The following is a 14,431-nucleotide window of genomic DNA, read 5'->3' on the forward strand; positions in this document are numbered from 1 at the left end:
GAATTGTATGAATGGACTATCACTGATTAATCCAGGCAGCATATTCATGATGAACTCTTTCTAGTTTAACCTAAACCTATAGGCTTAGCACAAATGGGTGTCATTGTGCATGATTGGGTATCCATGCTGGCAGACTATAAAGTTAACAGTCATTCTCAATCCAAGTTCTCCCTTGAAGATACTGATCTTTCTCTGAAGACTCTTGCCCCAGCATCTAAAATCATTAACTTACCTCTATCCCACTTAGCCTATACAAACCTGCCTACATGTTCTCCCATTTGCCTTGTTCTTCCATTCCTCTCTCCTGTCTTGTGTATTACCGCCCCCTGCACCCAAGCCATCCTGTGTCTATTCCCTACCCTGTGCTCTATCTTCCCCTCTCCCCTTTCCCAGCCCCATACATCCCAGTGATCAGCAAAGATTTTTTTTTTTTTCCTTTTAGTTTGGGTTCTTTTTCTTAATCTTTTACAATAACGGTCCTATGCAGTATTTGTCCTTTTGTGACTGACTAGTTTCACTCAACATAATGTCCTCAAGGTTCATCCATGTTATGCGGTGGCTTGCAGCTTCCTTGTTATTCTTCAAGGTAGCATAATATTCCATTGTGTGTGTGTACCAGTTTGTTTATCCATTCTTCTATTGATGGGCACTTAGGCTGTCTCCATCTTTTTGCTATTGTAAATAGTGCTGCTATGAACATTGGTGTGCATATATCTACTCGTGTTATGGCTTGTATTTCTTGTGGGTAAATACCAAATAGAGGAATTGTTGGATCATAAGGTTTTTCTATTTCTAACTTTCTGAGGAAGCGCCATATAGCTTTCCAGAGTGGTTGGACCATTTTGCAATCCCACGAGCAATGTAGGAGGATCCCAGTCACTCTGCATCCTCGCCAGCATTTATTATCCTCTACATTTTTTTCTTTGCTGTTATTGCTGGTGTGAGATGATATCTCATTGTTGTTTTGATTTACATCTCTCTAATGACTAGTGATTGTGAACATTTCTTCATCTGTTTGTTGGCTGCCTGGATCTCCTCCTCGGTGAAGTATCTGTTCATGCCCTGTGCCTGTTTTTTAATTGGGTTATTTGTCTTTTTCTTGTAGAGGTGTTGTAGTTTCCTATACATTTTAGAAATTAGTCCCTTGTCTGTTGTGTCATTGCAAAATATTTTTTTCATTCTGTGTGTTCCCTTTTTATTCTTTTGATGAAGTCTTTTGCTGCACATAAGTTTTTAATTTTTAGTATTTTTGTCTACTCTGGTTTAATTTTCAAAATGTTTAGTGGTCTGTGTATGTCCTGTATTAGAGCTCTCATATTTGTCCCTGTTTTTTCATTGATGGCCTTTATAATTCTGGGATTAACATTTAAGTCCTTAATCCATGCTGAGTTGGGTTTTATATACAAAAAAACAAAACAAAACAAAAAAAGGCATGAGGTAAAGGTCTTGTTTCTATCTTTTGCATATCACTTTTCATTTGTCAACACTATCTGTTGAAGAGATTATCTCCTCCTCATGCAATATACTTTGCCAAAAATCAGTTGGCTGTATGTGGATGGGTTAATTTCTGGATTCCTGATTCTGTTCCATTGATCAATGTATCTTTCCTTGTACCAGTACTAAGCTGTTTTGACCACTGTAGCTGTTTAGTAAAATTTGAAATCAGGGAGTGAGAGGTTTCCAACCTTATTCTTCTTCTTAAGCAGTGCTTTGCTTATCCTGGGTCTCTTTCCTTTCCATATAAAGTTTATAATTGTTTTTCCATCTCTTTTAAGAATATCGTTGGAATCTGGATTGGGATTGCATTATATGTGTAAAGTGCTTTGGGCAGTATTGACATTTTCACAATGTTAAGTCTTCCTATCCAGGAGCATGGTATATTCTTCTATTTTTGTAGGTCTGTTTTGGTTTCTTGTAGTTTTCTTTGTATAAGTCCTTTGTTTCTCTGGTTACAGTTATTCCTTGATATTTCATCCTTTGGGTGGCTATTGTAAATAGTATTGCTTTCCTAATGTCCTTTTCAGCATTGTCATTGTTACTATAGAGGAATTCAACTGATTTTTGTATGTTGATCTTATACCCTGCCACTTTGCTGAATCTTTCAATGAGGTCTAGTAGCTTTTTTACTGAGTCTTTGGGGGTTTCTATGTATATAGGATCACATTGTCTGAAAATAGAGAGAGTTTTATTTCCTCTTTGCCAAGATAGATACCTTTAATTTCCCTTGCTTGCCATATAGCTCTGGCTAAGACTTCTAGTACAATGTTGACCAAGAGTGGTGACAAAAGGCATCCTTGTCTGTTCCTGTTCACAGAGAGAAGGCTTTCGCTTTCTCTCTATTGAGAGTAATGTAGGCTGTTGGTTTTGTACATCTGCTCTTTATTATGTTGAGGAATTTCCCTTTAATTCCTATTTTGCTGAGTGTTTTTTATCAGGAACGGACGTTGGATTTTGTCAAATGCCTTTTCTGCATCAATCAATATGATCATGTGGTTCTTTTCTTTTTTCTTATTTATATGTTGGATTACATTGATTGTTTTTCTAATGTTGAACTATCCTTGCATCCTTTTTATGAAACCTACTTGGTCATGATGTATTATTTTTTTGATGTGCTGCTGGATTCTGTTGTCTAGGATTTTTTGGAGAACTTTTGCATCTATGTCCATGAGGGATATTTTTCTATAATTTTCTTAGTGACGTCCTTCCCTGGTTTTGTTATAAGGGCTATGCTTGCTTCATAAAATGTATTAGGAAGTTTTTCATCCTCGTCTATATTCTGGAATAATTTGAGTAGAATTGGTGACAGCTCTTCCCTGAATGTTTGGTAGAACTCACCAGTGAAGCCATCTGGACCTGGACTTCTTTTGGTAGGGAGTTTTTTGACGACCCGATCAATTTCTTCTTTTGTTATGGGTCTGTTCAAGTTTTCTACTAATCACTCTGAGTTAAGTTTAGGTAGGTTGTGTTTTTCTAGAAATGTATCCATCTCTTCTAAGTTTTTTAATGTGTTGGAGTGCAACTCATAGTATTCTGTTATTATCCTTTTGATTTCCTTTGGTTCCATTGTGACATTGCCCATGTGGTTTCTAATGTGTGTTATTTGTGTCTCCTTCCCCTTTTCTTTTGTTAGGTTTGTCAATGGTCTGTCAATTTATTATTTATTTCAAAGAACCAGCTTATTTTCCTGTTGATTCTTTCTATAATTTTTCTGCTTTCTATCTCATTTATTTCTGCTCTAATCTTTATTATTTCTTTTCTTTTGGTGACTTTAGGTTCCCTCTGTTGGTCTGTTTCTAATTGTTGGAGATGTTGTGTTAATATGTTAGTTTTGGTTCGTTCTTCTTTTGGATGTGCGCATTTATCGCAATGAATTGTCCTCTCAGCACCGCTTTCGCTGTGTCCCAAAGATTTTGGTATGTTGTGTTTTCATTCTCGTTTGTTTCTAGGAACTTTGTGAGTTCATGTTTAATTTCTTCTATTTCCCAGTCACTTTTTAGCAAAGTGTAGTATTCAATTTCCATGTATTCCACTTTATTTCCTTGGTCTTCTTGTGTTGATTTACTCCATAGATGTTTAAGGATGTAATATTTATGGATGGAGACTGCCATATCTTTCTTCTGCTGAGTGGCTGGTGATTTGAACTACTGACCTTCGGGTTAGCAGCCAAGTGCTAAATCACTGTGGTACAAAGATTCTTTCATAAGGTGTAAATGAAGCCTTTATGAGGTAGTTCTAGTTCATGCATATAGTGCAATATAAACGAGCACCGTTAGCTTCACATCCTGGATTTTTACATCTGGGCATAGTCCCAAACTTCTACTTAACCTCTGACACCAAACAAATAATGGGTTGGCAATGTCAAGTCTCATCCGCCCCCAGATAATATGAGAGATTTCAAGTGCCATATCATCTCAAAGGACGATAGTTGAATCATGTTTTATCAAGAAGAGATATCATTCTTCCACCCATTCCTTTGTTCGGAAGCACTGTATCTTGAATAGTTGAACACATTCAGCAGGCAAATGAACTTACTTACTACAAAGACATAAGAAAGCACTTTAGAAGAATGGAAAAGCCATATAATATTGGGAGTGGGAAGAAAAAGTTTTTTGCTACATGCTGCCTAATGTGTGGAGGTCAGCTAGGGAACAGGGCACTGGATCTGCAGTGGAACCAACAGTACATTTCAAATGCTACTTCTTATCCTATCTTATTTTGTTTCTGTGGAATTGTGTTGAAGACTAACTAATTCTATTTTGACTAACCTTATGACTGCCATAAAAGTGTTGCTATTAAGTGCTGTCGAATTCAGTTCCATCTCAAAGCGACCCTGTATAGGGTTACTGAGGAACAGCTGGTGAACGTGAAGCACCAACGATGTGATTCAAACTGACCTTATGGTCCAGTGCTTATCTTACAGTATCATACCAGGACTCGATAAATGTTCAATCACTTTATTTTGGAAGTTGAACTTCCTATCATGCAATAGAAGTGGTGTGAAACAGTGTTATGTCTGACAATTATCTTTTTTCATTGTAACGATTTGTTTTTATTGTCACATTTCTCTCAATATAAAACACATTTAGTGCTTTAATGAGCATTAAATTATAAAACTGGAAACAATTAACTGCAGAACTCTGTTATTTACTTTTGAGTATGACAGAGATGTGTTATTAATCAAAACCTGGTTCCCCAAGTCTTCTTGGGCATAAGACTACACTATAATTTTCATCCCCTTCCAACTAGTTGGGGCCACATATTTTGTTCTCACCAAAAAAGTGACAGTCAAAATATTGTGTGCTTTTTCCAAACCCAGAGAATTAAGAGACGCTGTCTCTGTTCCCTCAGATTCATTTTCAGCCCTTAATTCCTGGGTCAACCCTTGTTTGAGCAATAGGTGTTATTTTGTGAAGTTATTGACTTTTTTTTCCTTATAGCTGCTATGGTATACTGAAAATATAGTAAAGGTACAATATCTGTTCTGTTTCATCTCAATTAAGAAAAGATTCTTTAGAGTTATAAAGTAAGTATGCTTAGAGAGAAATTACTGTCTTGAAAAACTTTAGGTAAAAATCATTGAAGGAAGATTTTGTATTATTCATTTGTTGCTATCTTTGTGTATATTGATCTTGTTACCTGATATTAAGATGCAGACAAATCTAAAACCAGATTTTTGGAGAGAGAACTGTGTATTAGTTTGTGCATCTACTTAATTGATTCATACTTTTACTTTCCTTCACTCAATATTTTCAGTTTAAAATATATGCAAGGGCATAGTCCCAAACTTATTTGGCCATGCTTCACTGCCACCATCAAGCAATTAACATTGTTGTTCTTAAGTGCCATCTAGTCAGTGCTGACTCATAGTGAACATGTATACGGTTTCCTAGGAGTAGCTAGTGAGTTTGAACTGCAGACCTGGCGGTTCAGTGCATATCTTATAGCATCATACCAGGACTCTATTAACATGAATTTCCAAAAATTATATAACCCTTTATATAACCAAAGTATGTCTCCTTGAAAGTTATCTTTATCATGTGTAGCATTATTTGGGAAGGGGAGATTTCCTGGAACACTATCCTAGAGTCTCTTTCTAAAAATTTGGGAAGCCAAAATCACATCACATGCCAGCATCTTATTTTCAGTAGTCAATCATCAGCAAAAAACCCACAGTATGCCAATCAGTGGAATCCTGGTGTGACACTGTAGGATAAGTATAGGACTGCTAACCAAAAGATTGGCATTTCAAATCCACTAACTGATCCTCAGAATCAGGGTCACTATGAGCCAGAACGGACTTTATAGCACTTACCAGTAATAACTTACCAGTAATAACTTACCAGTAATAACATGCCAATCAAAACTCATTGCTGTTAAATCACTTCTGACTCATGGCGAATCTATAGGACAGAGTAGAACTGCCTCATAGCATTTCCAAGGTTGCTCTGGTAGTGTAGTGGTTACAAATCGGGATGTGAACTGCAAAATCAGCAGTTCGAAACTACTAGCTGCTCTGCAGTAGAAAGAGGAGGGTTTCTGCTCCCATAAAGATTTACAGCCTTGGAAACCCTGTACACGGTCGCTAAGAGTAAGAACCGACTCCATGGCACATATCAACAACAACAAATTTTTTTACCAAATCATGCCAAAACAATGTTAAATTTAAATATAGATTTTCAAATGAGCTTATTTAAATGACATATTTATTTATTTATTTTATTTTTATTGTGAATTGAGTGAAAGTTTACAGGGCAGATCATCAGTTTTACATTCAGCAAATCATACACCTTATTTCATTACAATGATTATAATCCCCTCCATGTACCATAAGTTAACAGTATTTCTTTTTATTCATTTTAGCTCTTTTTTTAAAAACACTCAGGCATATATAATAATTTACACCTCCAAAGGGCACATTCTGCAAAGCCTGCCACTTGGTCGCTAGCTCTAGTCACTCTCTTCCCGTGAATCTAGAGTCCTCAGCTGCTCCTTCTCTCCATGTCTCCATCTCTGCCTCCATCTCTGGTGTTGCTGCTTCTCTGGATAAGGTCTCGCATTCCACTTGTGCTCTTCTCCCTTGATGGTCCTAGAGTCCTCTGTTTCTAGACTGTAAGATTAACTACTTACCCATTTTTGTTACAAAACCTATACTTTTACAATTGTGACAGTCACAATTAGTCATGATAATAATTACTCACTATTGAATCATATGAATCTTATCCCCATCTCTTTTTACCAGACCCATCTAGACAAGATGAAAACTATTCAGTGGGGACTCTATCTTCCCCCGCACACTCTTAAACTAAACTCCCTTTTGAAAACTTGTAAGCCAGTCACTTCATGCCTTTATTGCCCCCTCATTTTAGGTAGCCAATGTCTAAGTTACCCGTTTCTATCTACCCTGTATACAGAGTGGATAACATTGATACTTGATGTGACGACTCCTTCCCTTTCTGTTGGTATTTTGAGCTAGTACATCCTTGAGTATAAGTCAAGTTCATCAAATTGTAGCAATTTACCTTCATTTCCTTTATTAAAAGTTGTATTTTTTTGTGGTTTTTTTTAATCTTCCATTAGTCAAGTTCTGATTATCAAGCCATTGAGGCTAGGTCAAATGGGTACTATCTGCAAGTTTGGGTGTTCTTGTATATCTCCCCTCACTTTGTATCAGCTTAAATTACATACTTTTATAAAAATAAGTCCATTGACTTCATTCTACAAACAATATCCCTTTCATCGAATGCAGGACAAGCCCATGGCACCGCTCTCACCCCTATGAATGCTTGTTACAGTATGACCACTTCTTTCCATTTCCTACTTGAGTCAACATCTGAAGCACAAGACATTTGATTGTTGTGCAACCTTTGATTCCAGAGGTCATGATTGAACCATTTCAAACCAGTGTAAAGTCCTGAGAAGCAGAGGCACAAATATCTAACTTCCTGTTTATGAATATTAATTTGATACCACTAATCCACCCAATTCATCTTGGGTCTGAAATGGGAGAAACTGTTTCCATAGAAACAAAGCTCTTGGACAGCCTGCTAAGTGAATCCAGCTTAAATGGCATGAGGGGTCACTCTCACTTTGTAAAAATGAGCACTAGGAACAGAAACATAAAATGCAATAATAGGAATTCAGTTAAAACGTTAGTGTGTACATTTAAAATTCTTATTAACCAATATAGAACCCAATACAAAATCATGGCCATTGAGTTGTTTCTGACTTATAGTGACCCTGTGTAGGGTTTCTGACACTGTAAATCTTTATGGCAATAGACAGTTTCATCTATCTCTGCTGTAGTGGCTGGTGGGTTTGATACACCAACCTTGTGGTTAGTAGACCAATGCCTAACTCACAGCACCACCAGGGCTGCTTTAATAGTGTATTTTTAAATTAAAAATAAACCATTGCTTTAAAAAAAATAACAACCCACTCAATTAAAATAATTTAATAGGATATTAATAGAGTAAGATCAAAGAGGGAAATATGTTCTCAATATTTCTTTTTAACAAAAAGTGCTGAGGTAGTCAGTATGCTGAAAAATTAGATGAAAACAATGAAAAGTATATATAATGAAGTAGGACTTAGCTACTGATATCAGTGTGTGTCTTTCAACTGGAGGAAAACAGAAAGCAGAGAGAAGAAAGGGCACTGATATATTAACAGTTGGAAAGATGGATTTTATATTTAAGATTCCCCGTCTTTTGTAGCTTCAGCTACAGGGATGAGAATTTTTTTGTGTGTCAAGAAGGTAAAGCAACTAGAAGCTGCAGCCTTATTTGTAGGCACCAATATTTCCTCAAAGCAATAGGTGTCCTTGAATCCCGAGTAAATATTATCTTGTCATCTGGCTGAGTGGTTATTGAAGTTCACTCCTGACAGCGGAGGATTTTATTTTATTTTTTTTCTTCTCTTCTTGGTGCCAAATCTGCTATTAACAGACTTTAGATCTGCCACTTAAACACCCCAGGGCAGATTTCCTGTTTTTTTTTAAGGTGTGTCCTGGAATATTTTGAAGTTTCCTTCTAGATCTAAAATTCTAGAATCTCATGATGAGAGCCAGGGAGCTCACCCTAGTAAAAGTGTTGTTGTTGTTAAGTGCTGTCGAGTCATTTCCTACTCACAGTGACCTTATACCGGGTTTCTGAGGAGCGGCTGGTGAGTTTGAACTGCTGACCTTGCAGTTCTAACTCACCTTGAGGTCAAATGCTTATCCTATGCCTCACACCAGGATTCCAGCAAAAGTGTTGTTGTTGGTAAGTGCTGTCAAGTCAATTCCAACCCATAGCGACCCTGTACAGGGTTTCCGAGGCTGTAAATCTTTACGGGAGCAGAAAGCCTCATCTTTCTCCCATGGAACAGCTGGTAGTTTCGAACTGCTGACCTTAAGGTTCGCAGCCCGATTTGTAACCACTACGCTACCAGAGCTCCTTAGTAAAGTGTAGGAAACAGTAGAAAGTGAGACAGACAGACACAGACAGAAAGGGGAAGTTTCTATTCACTGTCTTTTAATTTAACACTTTTCTGACCACTGATATTGAACATCCTAATATAAGTCTCTAAGGGAGATCACCTATAATAATAATTTTTATACATCTTTTTTAAAAAGCAACATTACCAATCACAGAGGATCACATTAATTTATTTTGCTGTTGTTAACACCCACATGGAGTTGACTCTGACTCATAGTGGCACTATGGAGGGTTTCTGAGACTGTACATTTTTATAGAAGCAGACAACCTCATCTTTCTCCTGCAGAGCAGCTGATGGATTCGAATCACTGAACTTGCAGTTAGCAGTCCATTGCTCATCCCACAATTCCACCAGAGCTCCTTGTTGTTGTTGTTGTTAGGAACCATCAAACAGGTTCAAACTCACAGCAATATTATGCAACACAGAGTTACTTCATGTCTTGTCCTGTAAGAGCCTCACAGTCATTACTAGCATTAATTTGAGTCTATTGTTGCAGTCTAGGTGACAATCCTGCATATTCAATCAAGTGAGGTCCATGTGTATAGTCAACATTTATGTTGTTGAAAAAAATTTCTTATAATTACTTACTTGTTGGTCTTAAAAAAGTCTATCTGTAAGGCTTTATTTTCCAACTACTGATCCTTCTTTGTTCCCAATCTCCAGTAATTGTCAGTGTATCTTCATTGCATGTTTGCTCCAATTTCAGTATTTAGAAATTAGTAAAAATCTTCAACTTCTTCATCTTTATCATTAGAAGTTGGTGTATAAATTTGAATAATAGTCACATTGGTCTTCTTTGTAGGCATATGTTATTATCCCATCACTGATATAGTTGTAGTTTAGGAGAGATCTTGAAATGTTCTCTTTAACAATGAATGGCATACCACTCACGTTCGTTTTTCATTCCAGATACAGCAAACCATATTCTTGATTCAGAATGGCCAGTATCAATCTGTTTCAACTTATCAATGCTGAAATGTAATCAGTCTTTGTGTTTCATTTCATTTTTGACAACTTTCAATTTTCCCAGATTCAGACATCGTGCATACCACATTCCAATTATTAATGGATGCTTGCAGCTTTTCCTTTTCATTTTGAGTCATGCCATCAGCAAATAAAAGTCCCAAAAGCTTTGCTTATCATTGTCATTAAGGTTGACTATTTCGTGGTGGCAGCTATCCCACAGTAGTATTTTGAATGCTTTCCAACCTGAGGAACTGATTTCCTAGAACTATGTAAGACTATGTTCCACTGCTACTCATAAGGTTTTCCCCTGGAAAACTTTTCTTTCTTTTTTTTTTTCTCCAGAAGTAGACTGTCTGTCATGTGCTTCTTGTTAGTCTGTTTTAGTTAGGAAGCTCCACTTTCCACCATGGGTGAACCTGCTAGTATTTAAAATACCAGTGGCCTTGCTTCCAGCATCTCAACAACACACAAGCAAGTAGTGTTAGAAAAACTGACAGACATTCATTTGTGATTGTTAGGTACCATAGAATTAGTTCTGAATCATAGCAATCCTATGCACAACTGAGCAAAACACTGCCTAGTCCTGTGCTATTCTCACAATTGTTGTTACATTTGAGCTCATTGCTGCTACCACTGCGTCAGTCAATCTCATTGGGTTCTTCCTATTTTTTGCTGATCCTCCACTTTACCAAACATGATGACCTTCTCTAGCGACTGGTCTCTCCTGATAACATGTCTGAAGTATGAGAGACAAAGTCTTATCATCTTGGCTTCTAAAGAGCATTTTGATTGTACTTCTTCCAGCACAGATTTGTTTGTTCTTCTGGCAGTCCATGGGACTTTTAAAATTCTTCTCCAACACCGTAACTCAAATGCATCAATTTTTCTACAGTCCTCCTTATTAATTGTCCAACTTGCTCATGCATATGAGGCTACCGAAAATACCAGTTTTTGAATCAGGCACACCTTAGCCCTGAAACTGATATCTTTGCTCTTGAACACTTTAAAGAGGTCTTACGCAGCAGATTTGCCAAATTAAATATGTTGTTTGCTTTTTGACTGCTGCTTCCATGAGTGTTGATAGCAAATCCAAGCGAAATGAAGAATTCTTTGACAACTTCAATCTTTTCTCCATTTATCATGAGGTTATTTGTTGGTCCAGCTGTGAGTATTTCTGTTTTCTTTACATTGAGGTACAACCATACTGAAGGTTATAATCTTTAATCTTCATCAGTATGCATTTTAAATCCTCTTTGCTTTAAGCAAGCAAGGTTGCATCATCTGCATATCACATTTTGTTAATGGGACTTCCTCCAATTCTGATGGCATGTTCTTCTTCATATAATACAGTTTTCTGTATTATTTGCTCATCATTTGGAATGAATAAGTCTGGTGAAAGGATATAACCCTGGCACACACTTGTCCTAATTTTAAACCATTCACTGTATCCTTGTTCTGTTCAACTGCCTCTTGGTTTATGTACAGATTCCTCATGAGCATAATTAAGTGTTCTGGAATTCCCATGCTTACAATGTTATCCACAACCTGTCATGATCCACACAGTCAAAATCCTTTGCATGGTCAATAGAGCAAAAGTAAACATCTTTCTGGTATTCTCTGCTTCAGCCAAGATCCATTTGATGTCATCAGTGATATCCCTAAGCCCACATCCTCTTGAACATCTGGCAGTTGCCTACTGATGTACTGTTGCAGCCTTTTAAAAAGAATCTTCAGCAAAATTTTACTTGTTTGTGATATTAATGATAATGTTGATGATTTCCACTTTCTTTTGGTCTCTGCTTTTTGGAATAGGCACAAATATGGATCTCTTCCAATCTGTTGACCAAGTAGTTGTCTTCCAAATTTCTTGACATAGACAAGTGAGTGCCTCCAGGGGTGCATCAGTTTGCTGAAATATTTCAATGTGCATTCCATTAATTCCTGGAGATTAGTTTTTCATCAGTGTCTTGAGAGCTGCTTGGACTTCTTCCTTCAGTACCATCAGTTCTTAATCATATGCTACTTCTTGAAATGGTTCAACATTGACCATTTCTTTTTGATACAATGACTGTGTTTTCCTTCCAGAAACAGGTTTATATAAATGTAGTCAACTGATATATGATACAGGAGCAAAAATATTTCAACAGAGACAAGATAATGTATCAACAAATGATACAGCACAAACTAGACATCCTCAAGGGGAAAAAATATATCTAGACACAGATCTTTTGGTGGTGGTTGTGGTGGCTCTGTGCTATGGAGTTGGTTCTGACTCTTAGTGACCCTGTGTAGAATGGAGTTCATGGTGTGGCACTGCAAGATAATATGCTGGACTGCAAGGTCAGTTTGAACTGCAAGATTGGCAGTTCAAACCCACCAAATGCTCCTCAGAAACTCTATATAGGGTCGTTAGGGATCAGAACCAACTCAGCAAATCTTTATTAGAGTAGAATGCCTCATCTCTCTCCCATGTACCAGCTGGTACATTCCAACAGCTGACCTTGTGGTTAGCAACCCAACTTGTAACCTAGTAAGTTCCTTACCTCTCACAAAATTAACTCAAAATGATCATAGACCTAAATGTAAAGTACAAAATAGTAAAACTTTTAAAAGATAACATAGAAAAAAATCTAGGTGACCTTGAGATATGCAATGCTTTTTTAGATATAACACCAAAAGCATAATCTATTAAAAAACTGAATTTAGTTGAACTTCATTAAAGTTAAAAACTACTCTACAAAAAATATGGCACTCTTAAAAGAATGAAAAGACAAGTCTCAGATTCAGATAAACTATTTGCAATGTGCATATCTGAAAAGCTATTTGTACAAAAAATATATAAGAGCACGTAAAGTTTAATAACAAAAAATAATTTAGCTAAAAGTGGGAAAATAATTTAAATAGGCACATCACCAGAGAAGATATAATGTAAGTATTGTTGTTGTTAAGTAGGACCCAACCCGTAGCAACCCTATATAGGGTTTCCGAGGAGTGACTGATGACCTTGTGATTCAAACCGACTTTGCAGTTCAGTGCATTAACCCACAGAGCCACACCAGGACTCTGTAATGTAAGTAGTTACAAAAAAAGGTACTCAACATGAAGGAGTTTCTAATTAAAAACAATGAGATGCCACTGTCCATATACTGTTATTGTTGTTGTTAAGTGCTGTCAATTCGGTTCCAACCCATGGTGACCGTGTATAGGATTTCCAAGGAGTGTCTGGTGAGCTTGAATCACCAACCTTGCAGTTCAAATGCATGTTGCAGTCCATCGCATTAACCTACAGCACCACACACCAAACACCTACAATGCCAAATGTTGGTGAGGATATGGAACAACAGGGACTCTCATTCCCTGCTATAGTGAATGCAAGGCATCTAGTTTTAGAAGACAGTTTGACAATTTCTTACTAAGCTAAAGATAGACTTGCTAAACTATTCAGCCATTGTTCTCCTAGGTATTTAACCAAATGAGTTCAAACTATGTTAACATAAAAACTTGCACACAAATGTTTATAACATCTTTATTCATAATCACCAAATACTGAAAGCAATAAAGATGTTTCCCAATAGAGATATGGATGAACAAACTGTGGTGTATTCATATAATGGAATATTCTTCAATGATAAAAAGAAATGAGATATCATCAAGAAAACACAGGGAGAAATCTTAAAAGCTTATGGTAAGTGAAATACTCCAATCTCAAAAGGTTACATACTGTTTGATTCTAACTATATGACATTCTGGAAAATATAAAATAATTTTTTTGTTGTTGTTAAGTGCTGTTGAGTCAGTTCTGACTCATAGCAACTCTGTATAGTGTTTCCAGGGAGCAGCTAGTGAGTTTGAACCATTGACCTGTGGTTCAAACTGATCTTATGGTCTAGTGCTTATCTTACAGCACCACACAAAATTAAAGAGATAATAAAATGATCAATGGTTGTCTGGAGTTCAATGGAGGAAGGGAGGAATGAATAGGCAAATAATATTTTAAGAGCAATGATACTCTTCTGTATGATACTGTAATGGTGGGGTCCTGACATTATGAACTTGTCAAAACCCATAGAAGTTTTCTCAACAAAGAATGAATCTTAATGTAAACTCTGGACTTAGTTAATAATAATGTATCTATATATTTTTGTTTTAAATACTTTTTATTGTGAATTGTGTGAAGGTTTCCAGACCAGATCATCAGTTTTACATCCAACAAATCATATACTTTGCATCATTACATGGTTGTAATGGCCTCCCTGTACCAAGTTAACAGCATTTTCAACTCTATTCACTTTAACTATTACATTGCTTCCTGTGCCTTCTGCTACCTTCATCTGTCCCCTGTTAATCTCCCTCTTATTACCCATGTTAACAGTATGTGTCTACCTTCTAGCCCATGAATAATTCCCTCCAAATCCTCCTCCCCCTGGTAACATAATAGATTAGATTGTTTCTTTAATCAAGTAAATCTTTTTTCTTTTTTTTTTTTTTT

This window comes from Chrysochloris asiatica, unplaced genomic scaffold, assembly GCF_000296735.1.
Source record: "Chrysochloris asiatica unplaced genomic scaffold, ChrAsi1.0 scaffold00139, whole genome shotgun sequence".
Taxonomy (NCBI): Eukaryota; Metazoa; Chordata; class Mammalia; order Afrosoricida; family Chrysochloridae; genus Chrysochloris; species Chrysochloris asiatica.